We start from the raw sequence: 7222 nt of genomic DNA, 5'->3' as shown, positions 1-7222 counted from the left end.
ATATATATATATATATATCAGTCTGGATCATAGGGTTTCCAAGGAGCAGCTGGTTGGTTTGACACACTGACCTTGTGGTTATCAGTTCAGTGTTTATATATATAAGGTGTCCTGGTGTGACGATGTGGGTTAATTTGTTGGAATGTAAGGTGGGTTTGAATCACAAAATTGGTGGTTCAAGCTCATCAACTGTTCCTCGGAAAATGTATACAGGTTAGCTGTGAGTCAGAACTGACTTGACAGCACTTACCAAAAGCAACACATTTATGTGTGTTTATATATATATCTTTTAGACATGCTATTTTGACGATATCAACAAACAAATTCTAAAGTTAATCTGGAAAGGCAAAAGATCTAGAATAGACAATATAATAATGGAAAAGAAGAACATTTGAGAACACACATTAGACAATTTCAAGATTTACTCTAAAGCTACAATTTTCAAAATAGTGTGATACTGCAAAATATGACACCCAAAGACAATGGAACAGAACAGGGAATCCAGAAATAAACCCCCATAAATATGTTGTTGCTCTTGTTAAGTACTGTCTAGTTGGTTCCAACTCACAGCAATCTTATATAGGGTTTTTGAGTAGTGGCTTGTGGGTTTGAACTGCTGACCTTGTGATTAGCAATCTAGTGTTATTTTGCACTTCACACACACAAATATAGTCAACTTTCTTTGACAAATTTTCAAAGGTAATTAAATGGAGATAGGCTGTCTTTTCATTAAATGGTGACAGAGCAATTAGATGTTCGGATGCAAAAATATATAAATAGACCTACATACAAACCTTATGTGGTATTGTAGGTTAATGTCATAAACTGCAAGGTTGGATTGAACCACAAGGGTGGCAGTTTAAGCTTGCCAGCTGCTCCTTGGAAACCCTATACTGGCTTGCTATGAGTTGGAACAAACTGGACGACAATAAACTTATACCTTTCACAAAAGTTAACTCTTTATGGATCATAGACATAACTATCAAATGTAAAACTATATGTTTATAAGCCAAAATTGATATATTGTTATGAACCAAAATTCATAGTTTATTTATATTTCCTTAGATTTTACCAAAGGTCTTTTTTTCTGTTCCTGAATCCCATCCATGTTACCACATTAAATTGCCATGTCTTCTTAGGCTCTTTTTGGCTGAGACAGTATCTTAGACTTGCCTTGTTTTTTATAACCTTCACAGTTTTGAGGAGCATTAGTGAGGTATTTTGTGGAATATTCCTCAATAGAGATTTTTCTGTTTGTTTGTTGTTTCTAGAGTTATTTGGACAAAGACACAGGATGAATGCCATTCTTATCACATCATATCAGGAATATACAGCTGTTATTGTTGTTATTAAGTGCCATTGAGTCAGTTCCAACCCATGGTGACCCTGTATAGGTCTTCTGAGGAGCAGCTGGTGAAGCTTAAACAGCTGGCTTTGCAGCTCAAGCGGACCTTGCAGTCTAGCACATTAACCAACAGTACCACACCAGGACCTGGAATATACAGTAGTAAGAGATACACAGTATTAAGATGATTTATCACTGTTGATATTAACCTTGATTGTCTGATATATAATTTACAAATTGCCAAATGCAAGTTACCATTTCTATAACCCAATACAGGGTCTCTATGAGTTGGAACTGACTCTATGTTGTTGTTAAGTGCCGTTGAGTCAGTTCCAGCCCATAGCAACCCTGTATAGGGCTTCTAAGGAGCAGCTGGTGAGCTTGAACTGCCAACCTTGCAGTTCAAATGGCTTTGCAGTCTGGTGCATTAACCCACAGTGCCATACCAGGACTCCCTGAGTTGGAACTGACTCTATAGCACATGACAATTATAACAAAAAAGAGCAAAATTTTAAAAAAAGTGCATCCCTGACTCCTCCGTGGACAGACCTTAAAGATACTTCTACAAATCTCAGTCTGCTGTTATACTTGTTCAGCTAGGATCCACAGTTCACCTGTGACATTTGAGAATGTTATTTTTTTCCAGGTCTTTACCTGACAGGTGAGCAGCAAACAGCTTGGATCCAGCTTCATGCTGCTCAGTATCATGTGGTGGTGGTTATGTGCCGTGGAGTCAGTTCTGACCCACAGCGACCCTGTACAAGGTTTCCGAGGCTGTAAATCTTTACGGCAGCAGAATGCCTCATCTTTCTCCTGCAGAACAGCTGGTAGTTTTGAACTGCTGACCTTGTGGTTCCAGCCTGATTCATAACCACTACACTATCAGAGCTCCTTCAGTATCATGTAGTATAAGCTATAACTGGGCTCTCTTTACAAGGGGGAAAGGGGGATTTGAAAGTATCATTTTACCCTAGTGTCAGCATCCTCAATTTCAAAAGGAGAGCAACTTACTTATATACCCCTTGTAATGATAATGTTGTCACAGTCAAATGAGATGATGGATGACAATACAAACTGAATTTCAAATCATTTCCTACCTATGCAAGTAAAAGATGACTTCACACACAACGCTCGCTTCCAAACATCTGTTCACACTCTCATCCTGCTTGTGAAGAGAACATCCAACTCTCCCTTATGTCAACTCAAATCTCCTTCAAGTCTTATCTTAAATATCACTTATTCTATGAAGACCAGAGTCCTGGCATGGCACTGTGGGCTAAAGCACTGGACTTTAAGGTCACTTTGAACTGCAAGGTCAGTGGTTCAAACTCACCAGCCACTCCTTGAAAATCCTATACAGGGTCATTGTGAGTCAGAATCTACTCAATGGCACCTAACACCAATGAAGACTAGTCCTGATTCCCAAGTTAAAGATCCCTTTTTAAGCTGCTAGTCACCTCTCCCCTTGCATAACAGTTATTGCTGCATCTGTCCTGTGGTAGTCATCTCATTCCAACTGTTGTTGTTGTTAGGTGCCATCGAGTCAATATTGACCCATAGTGACCTTATGCACAGCAGAATGAAACACTGCCCAATCCTGGGCCAATCTCACTACTGTTGCCACACTTGAGTCCATCGATGCTGCCACTTGGCTAATCCATCTCGTTGGGGGTCTTCCCCTTTTTCTCTGACCCTCCACCTTACCAAACATGATATCCTTCTCCAGTGACAGCTCCTTCCTGACAATATGTCCAAAGTATGGTTTCACCAACTTTGGCATGTATCCAAGTTAACACAAAAAATTAACCATCAAACCTTATATGTACAAAAACTACACTGTCTATTTTTTTTTTTATTTTATCAATATCCTCATTAGACTAAGAGTCCCTTATTGAATAAAGGAGTAATTGAATGAAGTCTATGCAGTTTCAAGATGTTTCATTACCTGTGTGGTTTTTGCTAGGAAAAACTACTTCGATACAATGATGTCACTAGTGTTGATATCAACACATATACAAACATGCACAAACACATGCACTTCATGGACCTCCTCTTGTACCAGGCTGTACAGAATGCTTAGTAATTTCTATGATCAATTTTCATTATAAAATAACATGAAAAATATAGTGGCAAATTTCTTAAACATATTATTTCTTAGATTATATGAATATGAATAAAATTGTTTTGTAAAACCTTTCTACATTGAATTACAATATTAGTTACAACATTATTTGTAATGGAGAAGAAACCTATTATTTTTCTCCTTCTTTTACTTTGATTCCTACTTCATTCTCAAAAAATGTATTATTGATATAGGTACACAGTACTAATAACTGAATCATAATAAATAAAATGTCAGAAAAATTGTCAAAATCAGAAACTGAAAACACCAGCAGTGAAATAAACAAGAGCATGTTCTTGCAATACAGACAGAAAAACCAACATTATATGAAGCATCTTTGTATTTGAGTAATAATGACAGCTCTGACCGAATCCTATGTAAAGGTTCAAAATTAAACTAGCATAGAGTTTTAGCCTTGTGTGAATAGTCATACATGTAATTGGGGATTACAAAAATGTTTTTGCTGTTATAACTATAGGGATATATTTATAAAAATATATTTTTTATTTCACAAAAAATAATTTCTGCTGAAACACACACAAAAGTTTTACAAACAGTCATTTTGGTTTCACCCCCTTTGAGAATGTTACCCAGTGTGGTTTGCACCTGCACATCTCTCTAGTGATGTCTGGAAACTAATATTTCCCTTTGGGATTGCATGGATCAATAGTCCAGTCTCTGGGACGTGATCTTACATTGTTAGACTTTTGTGTAAGTTTTCCTGTTGGTGTCTTGTCACAGATTAAATTCAGACATGAATCTGTTACCCAAGAACTTTATCTATTCTCTAAATCCATTTAGAAATAAAAACAAAAGAAATTAACTCAGTGCAACAATCTATTATTTACAGCCACCAATTGGGTGTTTTCAAACCAAACTATTGTCTCAGCCAAATAAAAAACCGTCCAATTTCACAGAATCAAATTCTTGCCCAATTGGCCCAATGCCTCTGCATTTTTCTCTAGAAGCCAAATGTGAGTCTTCTCATGAATAGGCTGAGCTGGTGGACACCTACCTACTGTGAGATAGGGGTGATGAGAAAACCTGTGAGGAAGGTCCCCCATCCCCCATTCAAGAATATGCGTCTCTTCAGGGGTTTTCTTATTCCAAATTTGCTATTTATTTCTTTTGCAATTGCAACTTAAATCCCTAATTGATCTAGAGCAGGAGGTAGTACATATTTCATAAAAGGTCAACAGTTTGGTTTGTGGGTCAAAATGCAAAAGTGAAGGTATTTATTTAGGTACTTATTAACCATTTGCAAAAATCACACGGAGGCCATGTCTGACTTATTCTGGCTTCACAAGAGGAAAAAAAAAAACAAAAAAACAAAAAACCCCTCAAATTAAGCCCAAGGCCAATTCCTATTAGGTAGAGATAAGAAATACTTCCACCGAACAACCTTTTTCACCCTATTCTGACACCAACCATTCCTCCCACAGCATTCTCTGCTTCACTTCTTCTGGATTCAATAATTCATTGCAATGGCCACACAGAACTCAGAACAAGATTCACTATTATGGGGTTTATTAAGAAAGTGAACAGGGTACAATTCAGGATCAGAAACAACTCAGGAGGCAGCAGTCCTCCAGTCCGGAATGTCTTTTGTCTGTCTTACTATAGGCATGCTTCATTTTCTTCTTCGGCCACTTTGCCACTAGCTACTTGGCCTCTGCCCTGCTGGGCAAGTGTTACAGAGAACTTTCAGCCACTCTGTAAGGGCAAGTCAGCCATCTGTCCATAGGCATGAAGCTTTACTTGGTCCGTGGGCAGGAAAGCCTGCAGATGCTCTGTCTCAATATTGCCTCCTCTGTTTCACTCTTTTTCTACATAAGGATCACACATTCCACTCATACTCTTCTTTCTTGATGGTCTTGAGATGGTCTGTCTCTGATTCTGAGATGGCTCCTTTTAAACCTAGGGAGATAGATAGCAAAACTAACCAATCCCATCTTATTTGCATGGTCCCATCCTTAGTCTATAATTTTCCAACCAAATGCTCTAGAGTTTTGCCTCCTCTTTTCATGACAGCCTTTCAGATATTTAAAGACAGTGTTCATGTTATCATTCCTCCAAACCCTGACCCAATCCCTCATATTGTCTTCTTTATTTCTTCCTGACAAGGTCTCCATATCCCTGCACCGTCCCCCATTGACGAACTTTCTATTTAGGAGCATAGCACTCAGACTAAATGTCATACTCCAACTTTTTATTGTGCAGCATATATGTAAGCAAGTGCCACTTATCCTATTTGGAATCCATACCTATATTTAAAATAGTTTTTGCTTGTCTGTCCTACTCATATTCCATTTATATACATATTTCCCATTCATCATTTTCACCATTCATCTGCCAGTTCATTGTACCATGGTGGCTTGTGTGTTGCTGTGAACCTGGAATCTCAGATATCATGATTTCAAACACCAACAGGGTCACCGATGGTACAAAGTTTTCAGTGGAGCTTCCATACGAAGACAGAAGAAAGACAGAAGAACTTCTTCTAAAAATTGAACCACTGAAAACCTTCTGAGTAGTAGTGAAGCATAGTAACATATAGTGCCCAAAGATGAACCTCTCAGATTGGAAGGCACTAAAAATATGATTGGAGAAGAGGTGCCTCTTTAAAGTAATGTTGACCTTAATGATGTGAATGTAGCAAAGATTTTGATACTTTTATATATGCTTGTAGGGCATAACTCAGAATGATAAGAAAAGCTGAAAACATCTACTAATAATGGGAACATGGAATGTATGAAACATTGTTATGCCTTGAATTTACTTGATATGGCTTTTCTATCCAGTGTCTTCTTAATTCCCACCAAGTGATTGGGTGCTATTGTGCAAATAAGGTGTACCGGACTCTATGACTTGGATAGGTTAGTTTTATCATCCCACTATGTTTAAAAGGAGCCATGTAAGAAGCAGGAACAGATGATCCTAGGACCAGCATGAGTGGATTGTAAGACACGGGCTAGAAAAGAGAGGACAGCAGAGGCAGTGGCAGAGGTAGTGGCATGGAACAGTAGCTGCAGGTATCTAGGCACATGGACTGAGTAAAGCTGTGTGTCTATGGGAAGGAGACTGGTTTACAGAATGTGCCCCTTGGAAATTTAAAGGAACCTGGTAACACTCTTCTGAGCCGGGCAAAGGTCATGGGGCCACATGACTGACAAGAGTGAGGCAAGCCTGCAGTATGGCAGACAAGAGGTATTCCTGACTGAAGAACTGCTGAATTTCATTTTTTTCTGATCCTGAATTACCCTGTTCACTTCTCTAATAAACTCCATAGACCCATTGTTATGAGTTCTGTGTGGCTATTACAATGGATTGTCAAACTGAGACATGAAACAGAGTGCTATGGAAGAGATGGTTGGTGTTACAATAGAGTAAAGAAGGTTACAGGGTGGACGCATGTCTGATCTTCACTTAGTAGGAACCAGCCTTAGACTGATTTTGGGTCTGGTTCTCCTTCCTCCTTGTGAAGCCCAAGGAAGTTACACATGACTCCCACACAGTTTTTTGCAAGTATGAATATAGGAAAATTGGAAGTGATCGAAATTGAAGTGGAATATATAAAGATTGCTATCTTGGGCAAGAGTGAACTGAAATGGAAAGTTACTGGCCATTTTGAATCAGATAGTCACCTGGTTTACTATGCCAGGAATGACAAATTCAAGAGGAATGATATAGCATTCATTGTCAAAAAGAACATTTCAAAATATACCTTGAAGTACAAAGCTGTCTGTGATAGGGTA

Source organism: Chrysochloris asiatica, unplaced genomic scaffold (genome assembly GCF_000296735.1).
Source record: "Chrysochloris asiatica unplaced genomic scaffold, ChrAsi1.0 scaffold00057, whole genome shotgun sequence".
Classification (NCBI taxonomy): Eukaryota; Metazoa; Chordata; class Mammalia; order Afrosoricida; family Chrysochloridae; genus Chrysochloris; species Chrysochloris asiatica.
Note: the sequence above shows the minus strand (reverse complement) of the source record.